Source organism: Aquila chrysaetos, chromosome 19 (genome assembly GCF_900496995.4).
Source record: "Aquila chrysaetos chrysaetos chromosome 19, bAquChr1.4, whole genome shotgun sequence".
In the NCBI taxonomy this organism is placed as follows: domain Eukaryota; kingdom Metazoa; phylum Chordata; class Aves; order Accipitriformes; family Accipitridae; genus Aquila; species Aquila chrysaetos.
The window spans coordinates 3,060,595-3,080,825 of record NC_044022.1 but is presented as its reverse complement, the minus strand read 5'-3'; the positions used below and the strand labels follow the sequence as shown (position 1 = coordinate 3,080,825).

Genomic DNA, 20,231 nt, shown 5'->3' with positions numbered 1-20,231 from the left:
TCTAATTATATATTTAGCAATTTATAGTGCCTCCCAATCACCATGGTAATTAAATGCCAAGTTAATTGATACTACATAATAATCTGGCCTCTAATTAGCAGTGTGTTTTTAATTTGTTACAGATTCCATTATGCAGCCTGATCTAGTTCTAATAAAGTCACTGTAAAAACTCCCATGCCTTTGTTAAGAAGAGAGTCAGGCCTAACGAAAGAGAAAAATGACTACATCTTGTTTTGCTGTTTGTAAACTACTGAAAGACTATGATAAAAGTACAACTTCTTTCCTTTTTTTCCTCTAGGCCTTAATTATGGTGAGTCAGGATTTCTTTGTTAGTTTAACCATTTCACAATATTTGTCTGCTTGTAGAAGAACAAAACAGGATATGTCTTGCAGAGGAAAATGTGAGAAGAGTGCATCCTTGGTTACTGCATGCTGTTTAGTGGACACAAGCTCCTTATACTTATATCTCTCAAAAAGCAATAATAAAGCAAAAGAGGAAATCAATTAGTACTACGTGATCACTGATGCAGTCTGATGCTAATCAGTACAATACCAAATTTTATACTACATCTAATTCTTCAGGAACTGACTGTAAATTAATGAAGCTTCTTGAAGTTTATGATATTCAAAATGGTGTTGAAGTTTTTGTAGCTTCAAATAGTAGCTCAGACAGCCCAGATATAAATACATCAAGTAATATTTATAACTTTGGCAATGATCTTTATCTCTTTGGGGGGGGTCCTAGAGCTCTGGAATTTGTTTTCTATCACAGCCTAAATGTCCTGAATGTGATCTTGTAAGTCTGGGTTACCACTGGAAGGGAAGAAAAGATTTGAGGTTTCCCATTGCTTGTTTTCCTAATAGCAGACTGCAGTGAATTGCATACTAATTCTGTGGCTGAAGTTATGTGAAAAGCACCAAGGGCATATGAGTAGGTGTCCTCTTTGACATCTAAGTAAACAAACATTTTGGATAGAGAAAAATAAGAATCATTGTGAACGAGGACAAAATGTTCCAGCTTGTTCCCTGGCACTCTCTCCTTGCTTATTATTTACATATGCAAATTATCATCGTTTTCAGGTAGCTTTAACGAGGATCAATTATAAAGCAGTTTCACTCTTTCCCAGTTTATCAAGAGATTGGCACCTATCTGTTCATCCTTCTCTATTTCAGCTTTCTGAAGCTCTGGGAGAGGATCACTCCACACTTTGCCAACAGCAGCGCACTGCTGGCTTTCATTAGTCGGGGCCAAATTCCTTCACTTTTGTTCACAGTGATTAATGCTGAAATAAATGGGACTTCTTGCAGTATTCGCTGTGAAAAGGCTCTAAGTATGCTCAGATACAGACTCCAGTAACAAAGTATCTGCTGTTTGACTGTTCTCCCTCTCCCTTGTTAAAACTGGCGTGGAGGGGCCGGAGGGGAATTAAGCTTTTCTTCTGTTCATACAGAGGATGGTACTTTATTATTATTAATAAACTGTATTATCAAAGCACTTAGAACCAGAAACTGGATGGAGCAAAAGTAGAATCTTTGCCCTCAGGAGATTACGAACTAAATATAAAACAAGACACCAGTGGAGAGAAGAGCTAATTGGGGTAGGAAGGGTGGAGTACCAGAGAACAATAAAACAATACTGGCCAGCGTAGGAACTACTGGTGTTAGCACACCAGAAGCAGTTTTTGGAGGCACTGACGCAAGGCGAGTTAGCAAGAGGGTCTCCAAGGAGGTTAATGTGGTATCATCTTTACACATCCAGAGGACCAGCTCCCTAGCATGAGGGGCACTTTTAGAGAAAGCATGCAAACGCGTATTTGAAAACGTAATGAGTAGACAACGAAAGCTGGCATCCTGTACGGACAGGCTGTGGGAATCAAGCTTTTAATATTGAACAAATGATAGATAGGGAAGGGAAGGGCCTTCAGCCTTCAGCCAAGCAGCCTCCACTTGATGCAACATAAAGGCAGGATGAACTGCAGTGAATAGCAGAGAACTGCCAGAGTATTTGCATTTGGGATGCGCTGAAGTAGACCAGATTGTGTCTATCAGGACAGAGTAAGTGAAAACAAAGATGAGATGGTAAACATGGGATCAAAGTTTTTCCTAGAGCAACCACGAATTTTCACCTGGAAAACTCCTTTTGACAAAGAGACAATTTTTTACAGAATAAAAATTAGAGAAAACAACATTTTTTTCTGGAAAATAACTGCCATTTTCCTGGTTTTACCACAGAGCAGGATTTTCACATTCTGGCCAGCCTTAACTTGGACTTTTCTCTCCGTCTCACATCATAGTTGTATCTAGCTCTTGCAGATTATTTTTTAATAACCCCTCTACTCCCATCTTGTCTCCTTAACTCAGCCTAAATTGTCACAGGAGAATGATGAACTCCAGGTGAAGGCCCTGTGTGACAGGTAGGAGGATGCTCTGTCCTGTGAGCATGGTGAAAAAGGGGACAGGGAGGTAATTGTGGCACAAATGACCATTGGATAGATTACTGTTGGAGTAAACAGAGCGCTTCTACTGAACAGTAGACAACAAAGCTGATACTTAAGCTGAAATTCCAAAGAATTGCAGCCACAAAAGCCCTTGCACATTTCTCAGATAGCAGAGGAGAAGAATGGACAAAACAAACCAAGTGCCAATAAACTTTCACTTCCTTTCGTAAGATGGTCTGTGGACATCTTTAAAATAGAGCATGTTGCAGATATGTAAGCTTGGGCTGGGGAAAGCCGGTCACTGTAGCAATAGCCATTGAAGAAACAGTTCTTCAATGATTAAGCTACTGGGAAAGTGGAACACATTTTATGTGTGCAGATACAGCAGGTTTTTAACGAAGCAGAGCTTGAAATTTTGACGTGATTAATGCCCTTGAAAAAGTGAGCAGCTACGTCGAAACACAAAGTATCTCAGCACACAATATTGCCCCTGTTCTTCTCATTCCAGCTTCTGGTGTCCGATTTTTCCCCTCCTTTTTAGTTGCTTGACAAAAATATATTATTCTAAATGACATCTTTCTTTGCTCTCAAAGTGCTCATTTCCTTAATATTGTATTGGGACCTTGTCTAAACCAAGATATTTTTTTTTTTCCAAACTTCCAACTGTTATTACCATCACAGCAGAAATAATTGGAACATTTGTGTAAAAAAGCCTTGCAGCAGTCAGTGGCAATTTAGCACACACTGTATCTGGATATTGGTTCAGAGGCCTGGGAGCTTGTTCTTTTTTTTATAACTCTCCTGGATTACACAGGAAAACATGATCAATCTTGACAACAGGTTCTAACAACAACGCAACGGAATTGTTCCCCAAACCAATTTAGTTACAAGAGTAAGAACGTTTTTCAGATACACAAATGCTCCTGCGCACACTCTCTTTCCTAGTAATCGGGCTACCGACTGATGGGAGCATATTGCGAAGTAACAATATATCGCAAGCTACGGATTTTTACAGAGCTTCCTTCATTACTGGTCACACAGCTACCATTTTAACTTATTTAACAGATTTTAAAAATATATATTTAATAGAATTGAAATGCAATGCTACTAACGTTTTTGGACAGGAAATAAAGAATGCCGTGGCCAGTTGCAAGAGGGGATAGAATTTCAGGTAGGCAGATTATAATGACCAGAATCAAAATTTGGCTGAGGCCCAAGCCAACCCCTATTAACCTAAACAGTTCTACAGGATCTTGAATCATTAAGGCTGATTTTAAATTTCTTCTTGCTTCCACAGTAAAGAAGGGCCAATTGGCTGTTTGCAGTATTGTCTGAGTCTCATTCAAAGTGAAGTCTGGTGACGATTTGATTGTAAGCATCATTTCCCACAGCCCCGTTGGGAAGGTTTCCCAGCCGGCTCAGAGCCTGCCTAAGCCCACTCCATCACCCAGCTCTGGCATTACAGAACTCTCTGTTCCAGCAGGCTAAGTGGTACGGCCGTTCCTGCAAGTATAAAGGAGCTTAAGCTTAGGAAGAATGCTAGTTCCATGACATTTAACATATCTGGGTATTCCCACTGAGAAGCAGGATATTCATGCTGTGAAGAAGGGGCTGGACTAGGTGGATCCGCAGCTCCTTCTATCAAAAAATGTCTCTGTTTCTGTGAGAACATTTTCGTAGTGTCAGGCAGCACCTGTATTCCATTAACTCCAAAAGCATTTCAGTGTTTACAGTAACCAGGAAATGTCGATGTCTGTGTTGTATTAACAAGTCAGCAGTAACAACTGCAGTTTCGGGTTTTAGAGCTATGCAGAGAATGGTTTACTGTGAGTTGGAGAGTTTTACTTTTTTTGGTTGAAACACAAACAGGCCTGCAGTACTGCCCTTGAAACCATTACAGAAAGCTTTGGAGGAAAAAGTTATCCAAAGAAGTCCAATATTGCTTCAGTAATGACTTCATATAATCAGGTAGGCAAAAGCATAGCCGTGAACTGCAAGTCTAAAAAATACTAGGGGCACCAAATTTGTAGCTTCTTCACCTTAGTTTTGCTTACACTTTTCCTGCCTTTTGCATGTAGATTGAGGGGGTTTGCATAATTTCATTCAAGGTTCAGTATCTTGGAAACAAAGCTACGTTATAGTTTTATGTGGACTATACTACATAGATGCAGAGATGTAAGCTATAAGGTGTCACTGCATAGTAGGCAGCAGACTTTATGAGAGCACTGATGTGCTGCTGTATAATTACAGCCTGTGTAAAATCATTCGACCGTGAGAAATGAAAGAGTCCACCATGCAAAGCATAACTTATTGTGGTCTTTCAAACAGACTCCAACTTCTGCATTCAAGAGGCAAAAAATCTATGCTATGCACCCATTTGCTTTCCACAGAACTGAATTTTAATAGTGACATTAAATTACTATTATACAAATAGTAACATCAAACACCATGGGAGAAAGCTAGAAAATATTCAGATATTTTTCTTCTCTCTTTTGGGATTGAAAGCAGTACTTGGTAAAGCAACTTAATTCCCAAGAAAGGCAATAGCCGGGACAGCTCTGTAGCTGGCCCAGCATACCAAAGGCAGAGAGAGCTTGAGGAGGTGTTTCCCCATCACCTGCTGCTGTGCACAGCGATGTGACCAGAACGATGACGGAGGTCACAGCCGCTGCTCTCTACTGATAATGCCACCACTCACTTTCCAGAAAGGGCCATCTTTTTTTTTATTTAGTATTACTTGAAAAGTTGATTCCAGAAAGAACAGAGCAGGCTTCACCCCCCCTTGTACTCCCTTGGAGCGCTGTATTCGAGCTGGCCCTACCCCCCCTCTGATCATTAATGGACACTTTTTTGAGACTCCACAAACACAATTCCCCTTGACTTCAATTAAGTGCCATGCAAATGAAGGAGAGATGCATTCGGGACTGTTTGAGAAGGCAAGAAAAAGCTGTTATTTTGCTGGTATGTGTTGCTGGTTCTAAAGTTTGTTTTCAGTGTTGCAATGGTTTCTAGTGAAATTAGTTCCTATGGATTATGTCGGAACACCTTTACGGTGCTGCAGGTACAGATGTTGTTCATACTGTTTACCTACATTACTGTCAGGCAGACTCGACTTCAACAGCTTCTTGTCATTCTGTGCTGACATAAATCTGTTCAGTAGTAATTATCTGAGATTGTTCTACATTTCAGGGAAATTTTTTGAATCATTTATGTTACAAAAACCCACATAAGTTTCTTGGAGAGTAGGTGCTAAGGAGTTTATAACTCAGCAGGATCTTATGCAGTGTTAGTTTTTGAGACAGAAGATCAGTTAATTTACCTGACAGAGAATATTTATACTAAGTATTCCTTGATGTTAATTTGATCATAATTATCAGAGGCATAATTTCAGAGTTCAGGCCTTAAAAATCTTTCAGTGAATGTCACTGCTAAAGGGGAAAAAAGTGTGAGAAGTAAATATGAAAACCAGAACCTAGTCTTATGCCTCAAATTGGAGGCTATTCCCAGTTTCTATTCTGAAATGTTGCTAAGTGGTTTTGCAGTGATCTAAAGTAGTTCATTGTTGTCAGTCAAGTAATAAAGAATACCATTTCATCTGGAAAACATCATCTTCCTTTAGGACTTAAACAGATTTGGATTTATCCACCTCCCCCGTCCTATAGCTCGTCTTTTATAGCTGGGCAGGATAAATGCAAAGTGGGTTGTATGTACTACTAGAAAGTAACAGTAGGCTCTTACTCTACTTTGTACAGGTATAAATTAGCCTTTTAATGCAGAATTGATGAAACTCAAGGTCTTCTGAATAATCACCAGGGACAGCCTCCCTTCCTACAAGAACTGTTCTAATCATTCTTTAACCCCCACCCCCCCAATTTGGACCAAACACTAGTGACAATCTCTCATTAATGAAGTTCTTGACTTGCTGAAGTAATTGTAAAAATTCCCATATGCTTCACCAAAAAATTTCATCCAGTGTGGGTACTTCCCTCTCCCTGTTCACTCCCATCATGCTTCTTAAGAACATGTGAGTATAAAGCCCTCTGTTTCTTGCTGATTTGATGATCCTCATTAATTGGGGAAACAGGTTCCAGCACATGAGGGTGCTACTTGTTCTATATCTTGCGTTCACTGGATATCCCTATGACTTGGTGGTGAGTAGGAATTTAGTGCCGCAACATTTTTTCATTAGTTAAGTAAAATGATTGTATCTTCCTTGCCTAGCATCCTTTACTGACTTCTCTGAATGTTTCTTTTTGTAGACAGTTTTGTAATGTTGAAAATTCTGGATGTCACTGTGATATAGTTCCCTGAATTTATATGATGACATTATAATAATATCAACGCTGTTCTTTATGGTTCATATAAATTAGCATTTTATTTGCTTTCACGACTAGTGCTGCAAATTGAACAGCTGTTTTCACTGAGCTGTTTTAATTAAGCTGTCCATAATGTTGCCTAGGTATTTTTCTGAACTGGTAACACTTCATTAAGTATGCAGTATCAGTGAATGCTTCAGATCATTCCTGAGCATCCTCACACTTAGGTAAATTGAAATCCCATCTGCTTTGAGGTTGTCAAATCACCTCGCATTGGTGATTTGAATTTGGTTCTCAGAAATCTTTCTAATCTTTAGTACCCTAGGAAATCTTGAGTTTGCTACAGATTTTGCCATCTGTTCACTCACTTGTCAAGATAATGAAGCTTTAAATGATACTTGTCCTAGTAAAAATCTTTTAGGCAACCTATTATTAGCCTCTCTTCATTCTGAAACTGACAAGTTTAATTTGGGTGTCTTTGGATCTTTTATAAAGTTTATGTTCTATGACCAAAATTTCCTTCCCACACTGATTTCTCACGTTATTTCCTCTCTATTTTGAAGATCTCTGGAATATTAGTTTGGAAAGCCAAGATAAGTTTTATCTCTTCCTGTTTTCCGTGCAAAAGCTGTTTCTCTTTTCTTTTGCAGAGCCATACTTAATCCTACATCTGTATTCTCATCTGGGTGTATTATAGCTTGCTTTGTTTTTTTCAGAAACATATATGATAATTAATACGGGAAGCTGTAATTATTTTCGCTGCCCACAATGACTTCTTTTCATCTTCAGATATGGGTATCATTCTAGCCGCCTTGGACAGCTGAACTTGATGAGTGTATTCCAACACTTCCACTTTTAGCTCCATTTCTGACAGTGCTTCATCTCATATTTGCAAAGAGGACTCCATAACGCACTCACATCCAGGCATTCAGTCTGGAAATACTGTGCTCAGACACAAAAAATTCATGATTTTAAAAACTGTGTCCCTAAGCCTTACATCCTAAGTCACTGTCCAATTTTCAGAAGTGGTTACCACTCATCAGCCACTTCTGAAATCCTTCCTGAAAATCAGGTGATTTATTTAAAGGCATAAACAGCAATCTGGAAGTTCAGCTTTCGGTCCGCAGTTTTTAGACCTTGCTTCTTACTACCCACAAAGTTGGCTAATCCTCAGCCAGTCAAGGACACATAACCCATGGGTGAGGTCATGATAGATCACGATAGGTCCATTAACCAGCAGAAGGAAAAGCAAGAAATGGTATTGATTGCAAGGGTAGAGAGGAAGTATTATGTATGGATTTAGAGAGCTTGCAGATGCCTTTGCCCATTTCACTGAGAACCAAAGAGGACTAAGAAGCTCTGGAGAACATAGGGGTATGGGGTGGAGGCAACAGGAGAGGCAGAACTAAGGGAGGGAGGGAGGGAGGGAGGAAGGGAGGGAGGGAGGGAGGAAGGAAGGAAGGAACGAAGGAAGGAAGGAACGAAGGAACGAAGGAACGAAGGAAGGAAGGAATACCACCATAAGGCATCATAAGCAGGAGAGCAACCAGACTGTAAAGTCATGGTGCCTTTAAGAGGAAACAATAGTGAATGGAAATGGTAAAGAGGAAAACTAAAACTGGATTTTGCAAAGAAGGAAATGGAGAGAAAATGAACAGAGATAGGGGAGTCCAGAAGATTATAAGAGACAAAACCAGTAGGTAGGATATGTGTAGAGAAGTGTGCAGAGCAATGAACAAAGTGCTCTGGATACACTGCAGGCTGTTTGCACTGCTAGTCCGGGTTAACCAAATTAACTGAGTTAAACCTAACTTTAAAATGCTTGGGTTTACACTTCATTCATTTTAACCTAATCTGTGAATCAGAAATACTAACAAAATTCCAAAAGCAAGAGGTGTAAGAGTCCCATTCCTTGAATTTTGGGCACCCATTGTTAAAAGAGAACTGAGGGAGGTGGGAAGCTGGGATGGAGGGGGATGTCCCTCGGAGGGTGACTCATTCCACCCCAAACCAGCTGCCTGGAAGAGGGGCTACAGCAGACCTGTGGAGGAGGACTTGATCCAGCTGAAGAAGATGTTACACTCTGAAAATGTCTCTCTCCCCACATTGACAGAAGAGATGCTTAGAAAGCCATCCTGGACTGTAGGTAAAGCTGGAGGTGTCAATTCCATGTTTCCTGTTCCTGTGGAATTTTAATAGGATTTCAGTATTTAACCATTGTAGGCTCATTTGAAAATCTCAGGTTGAGTATGTTTCAGTTTCACTCTAGTCTTTTTAAAAGTCTCTGACAGATTTAGAAGCACAGTCCTCATGATTCTCAATAGAATTTGTGTTCTGAAATCCTATGGCTTACTTCTCCTTTTGTTCTTTTTTAACATGGGCTACGTTTTGATGTGGAGACACTGGAATTGTTTTGCTGTTGAATAACAACTTTTCTCTTGCAGCACCAGCTGTAAAACACGAACACCTTGTTGGATCACACTCCAGAAATCTGAAATGGGAATCCTGCCAAAGCTCAGGGCTTCCTTTTTGTTTTGACTGTCGCACTGCTCTTGCTTCTGTTAGTATCACATTCCTACCACTTGTGCTTTTCAGACACCTACGGCCAAACTCATTCCCAGCCTAACTCCACTGAACTCAACGGAGCTGCAACAGAAGTGAATTTGTCTCAGTACGCCTGTAAATTAACCAGTCATTTAAGCTGGAGAGTGACACTGATAAGCAATAACAGCACAGGAGTGGTGAGAGGAAGATATCTCCTAGTTAGTTTTGGACAGTTGACACTAACTCTGTTGTCAGATAAGTCTTACTGACTGTGGGAAAAGCTGAGTGGGAAAAGTCACACTCGCCGCCTGCTAACCGTAGGAGGAAAACAGATCTGGAATGCAGAGGAAATCTTGACATTATCTGTTCCCCCAACCCCTACCAGTCAGGCAATCAAAATAACTAGCTGAGTATCAGCTGCCTCTGTTCCTGGCCCAAACAAACGTGCTTTCTTGACAAAGTTTCTGCTCACAAGAGAGGAGGCAAAGAGAAGGAAAGGGTCTAAAGTGGGTGTGGGGGAGTGTTTCCTGCCAAAAAACAGGAGCTGCTTTTCTGTAACATCTAAAAGGATAATGACGAAATAAGCCCAGTGCTGTGAACAGAGGCGGCCCTGTGGTTTCCAAAGGACAGCGATGCATACTCGACAACCCCACAGCCCTACGCAACAGAACTCCAGTACTTCATTGCTCCACTTGGCCTCTGTTGACATTGTCAAGGACAGTGTGCCTCAGACTTCGGTAAAAGAAGGATCAAACCCAAGGGAACAAAACCACTGGAAAGGATTTCTCTGTGCCCATCCAAATTGCATTGTGTAAAAATAAAGTGTAGCCATTGCACATGATCACCTGAAGATTAAAGGTATTTCCTCCCCAGTGCTCATAAGGCACAGGGTCTATCAAGACCTAAGGAAGCACAATATACTACGCTTACATCAATGTTCCATATACACATCACAGCAATTTAGAGGCACTCTCACATATTTCTGTATACATTCAGTTACTTACCTATGTACAGCTTAATACTCTGGATATCATCCCTATATGGTTGCTGTTACGCTTAAAGAATTCCAAGGATATGGGGCCATAGAAGAGGAGCACAACAAGAGAAGCAACAAATGAAGAGGTGTACTTTAAATTACATTACTAAATATTTTGAGTTCTCCAATACATCATCCAGCCATTGAGTGTACTGCATCAGTTCTGTCTGTCTTATAAATAGGAGAAAATTTATGGCAGGAGAAGTTTAGTTTAACTTCGGAAACTCATCTTACGTTTTTGTTACCAAATGAGAGTCTAGAGAGCTGTAAATTGAAGATTTTGACAATGTGGTGGTGAGCAGACAAGAAAAGAGTGAAAAGCAGGGCTAACTTTATGTGCTATATGTTTATTAAACAAACAGATGCCAACATCAGCAGTCTGCTAGTGATGCCAGAGTACCTATGGGCTTGTGCTTGCTCTGCCTACTAAAAGACGCTGGAAATCAGAACTAGCGGCTTCTCTCTATGGAGGCCTGGCATGGATAGTAAGGCAACTCCACCGGGAAAGGCTGTAAGAAAGACCAGTCACTTGTGGGATGTCGTAATTATTCCTTTCCATATTCCTTCTCCACTGCGTTGCGAAGCAGGCACAAAAGAAACAGTTCTCCGAGTCTCTCCCTCCTATTTTTGCAGCCCAGACCCTTCTGTCTTTGGCAGGGTGGACCACCAACACCCCGGGCTTTAGCCACTCGTTCTCCGGTTTTTCTGCACTAAGAAGCCTTGACCTGCCGCTGGCTGAGACACCGCGAACAGCTCGGTGACTGCGCTCTCCGTGCAGCCGCCGTGCTCACGTAAGGTCCTCCCGGTGCTGAGCTCGGCACTGAGCAAAGGGCACAGCAAAGAGCACCTGGCAGGATGGGGACCGTCACCTGGACACCAGTCGGCTCACGGACCAACATGTATGAAAATAAGCTCCCGGTAAATTATTTGAATGCTGAGTTAGAAACAAATGTAAATGTTTTAAGTCAGCTTTTTGTATGAAAAACATCGATGATGATGTAAGGCTGTAAGGTTTGTGAGGGAAGGACTCCCATTCTGCCTGTACGGTGCTCAGAAGGAGACTACGCTGGGCTGGAGGCCCGTTGTCACTACCTCAGTACAAACAATTTAAAAATAATAAGTGACTTAATTAGCAGTCCAAGTAAGTTGTAGTTTTAAGACTTTGCTAAAAGAACTATATATATTTTATGAAATATAATGTTCCTGAGCCTCCCATTTCCTCAGCTACTTAGAGGAGTTTGATTCTGAAATGCTGTGAAAAGTGGAGGGTATGTTTTTTTCTTTACAGATATAAATAATTTTCTATACAGCTATAATTACATCACAAAGAGACTAATCCTAACCTCACCGAGTTGAGGTGATTGCAGCCGTGACAGAACTAGGTTCTACAAAGGAAGAACCCCTAATATTCTACAGGACAAATCTGCAAGATTCTATGCTAGAATCAGTTTACTTCTCAGAATTAAGGCAATTTAAAAAGAAATTGAAAATTATGGACTTGAAAACCTTTCAACCAATCTAATAACTTCAGTCATACTGAGAGATGGGCATTTTCCTGACTTTTAAAAGCAAGCTTTTCTCACTAGCCAGTGTCATCTTAGTGTTAATTACATATCACATGTAATCATATATTGCAGTAAGGATTGAATTTAAAGTAAGGACAAATCCCTAGACCCCATCTAAGCTAAAAATTCCAGAAAATGGAAGTTATTAGTAGGCAGTATACAATGACAACTGTAACTGTTTAAGTAATTAAAAAAAAATATTATCAGCTGTAGTTTGTGGAATAAATGAATTCTTCATCAGCTTTGCTTAAAAAGAAATTCAGCATTTCCTTTTTTACTTTCACATAGAAGTCATCCAAACCAAACTTCAAACATTGCACACTTCGCAGGCTGTCCTTCCTATTTATAAATTTGCAGCTAATACTAAAAACCTGCACTGCAATCATCAGGCAGACCTATGCCTTGCACAGAGTGTGCTGGGCAACTTCTTAACTGTTCAATCTTACTGCTTAATTTTAAACCATCATTGAATCGATGCTTAAGTGAACTCTGATGTAAAACCATTAGTTTCCACAAGAATTACACCAGGGAAAAATTTGTCCTTTTGCTTTAAAACAAATTGCCCTGACATACATACTAGCCTTATATAACAGAGTCTTTGGGAACCAAGAAATATTCCAGGGTAGGTATGAACCTAATATAAACAAATTTCAAATAAAAGCCTAAAGCCGTTACCTTCTCAGACCCCACGTCAAAAGCCAACACTTCCCCAAGGCTGGAATAGCAGTTTCAGATCCACTCAATAATACCCACGTCTAAAGCAACCTTTTGGCCACCTGTTTTCTTGAACTTGCCTTTCTTATTGCTTTGCCCTCAGAAAGACGCAGAGCCAAAATCACAGCTGACAAATGCCATTATATGCAATTCTAACACGGGACAGCTTCGGCGTGTCTTTTGCATTCACACGCAACTCCGGCCTCCTCCTATTGCTGCAGTTCAGCTGTGGCTTGATGGCACAGTGGAAATGACTGATTTGTTTTTGCCTTGTGCTGAGTCCTCAGTAAATACCAGTATCTCTATGTGCATTTCTGTCATAGCAGCTTGCTGGCCTGGATGGAATCTAATACAGAGAACAGGAAGGGCAGAGACTGGATGGTTTTCAGGTGAAAAGCTTGCTAAAGCAACTCTCCTGTTTCTTAGGAAGGTGCCCCTGTAGTTGACATTAACACTACACAGCTCTTTGTCCTCCTCTAGTGGTCCCATTATATGTAGGGAGAGGCTTACGCAGTGATTATTTCCTGCAAGTTAAAGTGGTTATTACTCAACTGCAAGGTGTTGAGGCTCACGCCTAAAGATCCTGCGTTCCACCCACGGCAGGTTGTTCAATAGCATGAAACAGTGTCACGGTCTGACTACGGTCCCACGACAGGTCCCGTGTTGCAAAAATTCAGAAGCTGGCTGCTTTGTTCGATAGCTTTATTGCCCCAAATAACTTACATTAAGCTTATGTTCCGTTCAGAAGCATTCCTCTGTGTTTGCCTGCCTGACTTGCAAACAAAGAAACAGCAAAGAATCTATCTTGTGTCCTGAGCCTTTCAGAGAGGAGCTATGTGTCACTGTGATACAGCCCCAAAACTCAGAAGTTAATCCTTAGGAATTGATCCTAAATAGTTAAATAGCAAAAACTGAACCTAGAGAATTGTTACAGGAGGGAAATGTTTTCTAACGAGGAATACTAAAATTGCTGGAACTGCTACCCGTTAGAAATGCTTTCTGTGAAAATGAAAGGCTCCTACTATATAGCTCACTATCTAGTGTGTGTGTGTCTCTCTCTCACAGCTGTAATGCTTAGTTAGCACCATAAAACACTAAAGATTTATTTTGCTGTTTGCATACTTTAAAATACCCAACCTTCAAACTTTTGAAGTTATACCTTGCCCAGGAAATAAAATACAAGGACACAGCTTGCATTGTGGCTATCAGAGAGGTCTGAGGGAAAGGTCTAATTGAAACAAAAAATAGGTATACTAGATTTTTTTATTATTCAGTGAAAATTTTCCATGCATTTGTTACTTTTGGAATAAATGTTAAATTCTAAAACGTGCCCTCTGCCATGACTCTTGGAAAAGCCCAGTTTAAAGAAAGTTGGTTGCTCAGATGCAATGGAGCTGAATATGGCTGTTTGTCCACAACCTTTGTCAGACATTTGTTCAGTCATAGAAGAAAATGACTCGAGAATCCCATGGCTCCGTGTCTGACCTTAGTTGCTGGAAAGCAAGACCCCCTAATTCCAACAGAGGCAAAACTTTAGAGCAATTTATCAATTAGCATTAGATTGCCATTTACAGCAAGGTTCTTGTCCCATCTCAAGAGTAGTTAAAAACCCAAGCTCATCTATCAGCTGTTCAGTGTTCAGCTCTCCTTAGGAGTCCAAGTTGTAAACAAAAATGAGTTAGGAAAAATGTTTATAATACCTTCATTCTGAAACCACCTATATTTTGTACAATTCTTGACTAGATATTATTTTTAACATTTACCAGCTATAGTCTTTTCAGTGTTTTTCTTTCTTATTCAAAATGTTGACTGAAAATCAAAGTTACAGAAAGAACTATGGAGCAGGGAAATGGAGGAAGATATTTAGAATGACACTGACTATTAGTACGTGTATAAAGTGTCTTTATACATTACTGTTCCATTTTTTCAGAACTTTCTTCTATAAAACTCAGAATATTCCTTAATAGATCAAGCTTTTGTCTATAATTCACATACTAAAACAGTAAACATGTATGTTTTTAATTTACACCTGGTTTTTTTTTTTAGAAACAGCAATATCCTGAGATATATATAGTAAGGGTTCTCCTTTTCCTCTTTTGAGAGCTGAGGATCACAGTTTGCCCTCAGCTGCTCCAATACATCAGTAGGAGTCGAGTAGCAAAGATTTCCCTTTTCATAAGAATAAAGGAGGGGTTTGTTCTATCGGTTTTGATTATGAGAGGAACATACGAAAGGAACATATAGGCAGGAAGAGGCAATCTCTCTGCCTAATTTTGGGAGCCAAACTGGCACTGCACAGAAGTTAGAACAGGAGCCAAATGAAAGGACCCTCTGATGCACTGACTGCAGGACAAGCACCACGTCTACCTACTTCTAATTTGAGCAATACAGACCTTAACTAGTTAACAGGCCAAGGGCACCAAACAGCTGGGTTTACTCACTAGTTTACTTTCACCGTACCACTGCTGAGGAAAACAGCCTGTTCATTTTTCAGTCCAAAGTAAGCATCTCCCCTTCGTGTGGGAAACATGTCAGTGACCCCACTCTGCCTTCTAGTGAACGCACGGGATCATCGCATGAGGATGTTTTATTTCCCCCAGTTATTTCAGGTCAGGTTCTCATCTTGGGTAAACTCTTGTGGCTGGAGTAATGACAGCACGAGACGCGAGTCCTACCCAGGTCTTGGGAGGGACGGCGGAATGTCCGACCCCGCTGCTGCTCTCCCCCGCAGGGACGCGACACGGCCACAGCCTCAGCTCCACCTCCACCGCATCTGCCAGGCATCCGTGGGAAGCCAAAGGCTGAAAGGGATCGTCTTCTCCACCTCGCCACGAGCGAGAGGAAAATCCCAGAACAGGTTATGGTTCTGTAAGCCACCCCCATTTCCCTGTTCGCGGCGCAATTAACCCGTAACTCCTGCCGGGGGACTGCAGCAAAGGTGAAATATAAACATGAGCATAAAACGTTGTATGACCAAGGAAACACAAAAAGATGTAATCAGTGGGAACTACTGCATATGGGTTTGATCTCGCGATGAATCAAGCACCTGTAGTTTCTAGCAAGAGCCAGACGGAGTTGCAGTTCCCTCTCAGTTCCCAGAATCAGGCCCTTTGTTGGCAGTTGCTCATATACAGCTGCTGTATAGCACAGTTCTGGTTGCTTATGCTATGGAGACCTCTCCTTGAAGTCAGTTAGCATTATGCCTGGACAAATACTGCAGGATCAGGCTGTTTGTTAAAGCCCTGGGACCACAACTGCCTCTATGTGAATTTTGCAATGTATCAGTCAAGGATACACAATTATCCACGGAGTACTTCTGAAATGGCCAAGGTCACGCGAGGATTTTATCATACTACTGCACTGCACCATCTTTCTTGCCAGCCCATTGCTGTTCTGCTACAGACTACATTACCATGCATCAGCAAATACACGAGCACACTGCTATATTTAGTGTTTCATACACACCACTAAAATAGAGGATGTGTCATCTTTTAATCTGACTTCAGATTTTTGTCAGCAAAGTAAAAGCTCATTTTCCCTACCAGTGATGAAGTGTGCTCTGTGTTAGTCATCTTGAGCTATGCGGTGATAACTTGAAAATACACTAGGCAGCTAGAACGCTCAAGCCGGATAGAATGATTTTTACTAAAAGATATACTAGGAGATAGTAAGAATGCATAGCGTCAGTCAGCCAGGTTTTAACAGTGACTTCTGCGGGCTATCTAAAAACCCAGCAGCAATCTGATGGCAAGAGGAGCAGCTAACCAAGGTGTTCTCGGTGGTACCACAGCAGATAATTCGGATCTCCTGGGTTACAAGTCCAGAACGGAGATGGGGGTGCAGACTGGGTTTGGTGTTATGTACCTAGCAATATGAGAAGAAAAGCATTGATGATGATGACGACTTGAACAGAGTGGTCTATTGCACGGCGATCGGACTGGGGCAGTCCTATTAATGACAGCAGGAATGTGGTTTAATGGTTGGAACCACAGTTACCACCAAGATAGCCACGTTCATTCTCAAAGAAAGCAGGGTTCAGTGGATGAAGCTGTCGTTTTCACAGATCTGGGTAAAACCATAGAATAGGATGTTTTTTACATATTCATAAAACTTGCTTATTCGTGCCATCACGTACAAGGAGTACAACTGTGAACTGTCTTCCTGTCTACTGCTTCTACAGAAAGCCAAAAGACAACTTGCTAACCTACAGACCAAGGGTAAGCCTGTCTACATGAAAACCAGATTTTCCACTCCAAAGTGCTTATCCTCTCTGGCAACTGTCCCTTGCACTTTGTTAACTACATCTTAAAGGGTGTGGGTGACACCATGTTTGCAGCCTAGGTCTAACTCCTAATAACATTGCATTTACTTAGTAGTGTGCAATTATACAAGTATACGAATTTCCAGGTCTTCGTGGAACCCCATTTTCAGCCCAACACAGGGCTGTCCATCCGACCCCCACGACACTGCGGCAGGGCTGTTTTCCAGTTCTGCCACAGCCCTGCCTGGCCATGGGACTCGACCTGCAGATGGACATCCCATCCCATCCCATCCCATCCCATCCCATCCCATCCCTGTCCGGCCATCCTGGAGCTGTGTCTGACCCTGTTCCCGTGCCTGTCCCTGGTCCCCAGGGAGCCACCAGCTCATGCTGCACCCTGCCGCTATTCAAGAAAACAGAAACCACAATAAATTCATACCTCTAGAGTCACATCTTACCATTATTTAATATTTTTTCCTAATGCACAATTTTTTTAATGGTCAGAACATCATTATTCCCAGTGCATGCACTGTTAAAAGTACCAGTGTTATTACGTCTGGAAATAATGGTATTAGGCCTGGCTAGCATGCAGCAACACTGCCAGCAATACTGGTACTTCAAAGAAGGTTCCCCGGGGTGGCTGAGCAGTCTGTGCAGCTGCAGCTTTTCTTAGGACACATTTCAGGTATCCTGCTTAACATATTGTGAGGCACCCACTGTAAATCCAGGGAATGGAAGCCCCAAAACATTGCATTTATTTGTTTAAAAAAAAAAAAAAAAATGCACACAAGAGAGAGAACAACAGTCCAAAGGGCAGGGTTTCTTTCCCTCTCACACACAAATACGGTTTACTCTTTTGGGCCTTGAGAACTCTAGCTCGAGAGAGCTTTTCCCAAGAAAGAGGTCAGAAGAAGAAATGGCAAAAGGGAATGAGAAAGAATAAGAAGAGATAATGTAAGAGGAAAGCGGTGCAGAACATGAACTTGAGCAGAAGAGTGCTGCTTTCTGTATGTGGTCGATACGGGCAGGACAGGTGTTCTTCTCACGCGAGAAATTGCAAAAGAGAAAAAAATTCCTTATCCAGAAAGCGGAGAAAATATCAGAAATGTTTAGGAACTGCAAACCTGGAAGGAACCCTGTCCCTCATTCCAAGACATAGATTTGGCCATTTTTTAAATTTAAATCAGGTTTTCTCCTTTTTTTTCTTTTTTTTTTTTAATACTTTAATCCAAAGCCAAAAGTTTCAAAGCCAAATAGAAATCAAAACTTCTCACTTTGAAAACTGCTAGATCATCGGATGTCAAGACATGCACACCTCTTTTATGGAAATAATTTGAAACAGAAATTAATGAATGCTAACCTTTTCCTGTAAAATGGTTCAGTTTGAAGAAATGGGCATTTTCTGCCAGAAACATTTTATATGATAAATTTATTACCAGCTCTATTGTATGCTAGATATTCCTGATTAAAGTTCCACCTCAGTGACCAAACTGTGTCAGAAAATGACCTGTCATTCTTCTTTCAGGTCTGCAGTTATCAAACTTTCAACCATCATGTTCCACGGTAAAGATGGGTGCTAAACTTCATCTCTTTCGGTGACAAAATTAATGTTACCATAAAAGTAAAACAATTGAAAAATTAATCATAGTAAAAAATGGGAGCACTGCTAAAATAATAAGTTTTATTTAAAATTTATGTGCCATTGATGTTTTCCTTTTCTTTATAAAGCAAGCCTTCAGTGTCACAGAGAGGTTTTGATCCAAGCCATGAAAACAATACAAACAATTCCTAAATCAATCTCAGAACTGATGGGATTTGTTTATCTTTGGAAAAGCACAGGCATGTGTTTCATTGGCAAATACCATCATGGAATAAACACACATACAACTCGTAAAGCAGAAAAAGTTAATGTGCACAGACCTTGAATGAAAATACTTATATTTATACTATGCTCAACAGCCCTCATGTTTTGCTGACCTGATGTTAAGTACACGAGGGCGAAAATGCCGACGGAGACCTGGGTTTTCTAGGCCAGGGCTGCTGGCGTTTTGCTAAGTCAGCATGTTTGCCAGCAGAGCCATTGAATCAGTGACATTGGCTGCAAAAGGCTTCGTTCATCTGTTTCGAACAGAGTTAAGGTGGCCCTTGGAAAGAACGGAGGATGCAATTTAGAGCAGAGACAGATGCTACTCTGAGCACGAAGAAATCACTGAGTTAGCAAACTGGCTTAAACTAGTCCTTCAGGCCAAAAAAAAAATGCTAAGTCATCTAGGGACAGAGGGATAATTGCAACAACAACGTCCAATTTCTTTCATTTTAATTGACACACACTGCATACATATTGACTAACGGCACATAAAAAGCAGTTGGAAATGGGTGACTCCAGAGGTCAGTTGTTTTATGACTGAGATATTTCTAGCTGGCAAAGGCATTTGTGGGAATGAGGATTCACTTGGACTTTGGGGACATTTCTTTTTGCAAAACTGTGGGGTTGTTATTAAATTCCAGCAACCCACATTCTGGGAAGCAGTTTCTTTTCTCTGTATTTCTTAATTGTGCTTCATTACAATTTAATAAGGACATTTACCCTCAATTAAGCAAATCATCCAAGCAGTTGCTTGCTCCCCATTGCAATGAATTGGTTTTGTCAAATGCGGGTTTAATTGCGTGTTAAGTATCTTGCTGAATCAGGATCTCTGTGTGTATATCTGTCTATCCAAACCCTTCCTGAGCTCCTGGCACGCTAACGTATGTGGGGTTCAGGGTATCCGTGTCTTTAACTCCACTTACTGCTCCGATCTTGGTGCCTCGCAGCACGTCAGCTGTAACTAAATAATTTCCCCGTAATGGTCAAACTCACCAATGCCGCTGACAACCGCATCAGCCGGCTAGTGAGCCCATGCTAAGGAGCGATTCTGTCACCATGACGTTGCCGCTGGGAACAAGGCCTGGGGGTGGTATTACATTTTTTGGAAAATGTGCCTCTGTAACGAGCCTTTTCACCAGACTTGGCTGCTGTGCGAGCACTGAGCCAGAAAATGCACTCAGGTACGCTTCACCTCGACTCGCCCTACGCCTGCCAGCACCATGGCAAGCCCGTCAGTCCCGCTCTGACACCAATAACAAATACCTGGGTTTATCCCCGTTATTTCAGAACTTCGCCTTGCAAGGCGTAAGTCAAAAGTTGCTGAATTATCAGCTTTCCTAAGAACCACGCAAGTCCTACACCACTATGTCATGAACAACAGCATGGAGGTGATTGTAGCAAGGGCACTAAATAATAAATATAATAGCAGAGATTCCCATGGGTCCTCCATCAACGCATGCGTGTCTACACAAGCCACCAAGAAACTTTCA

The 20,231-nt window shown here is 41.2% G+C and overlaps 1 protein-coding gene across 4 annotated transcripts in view; it reads right to left on the bottom strand.

The window, feature by feature from the left end:
* Positions 1-20,231, bottom strand: part of STARD13 (StAR related lipid transfer domain containing 13) — a 306,300-nt gene that overhangs the window by 152,181 nt on the left and 133,888 nt on the right. The gene's annotated exons all lie outside the window — the stretch shown is intronic.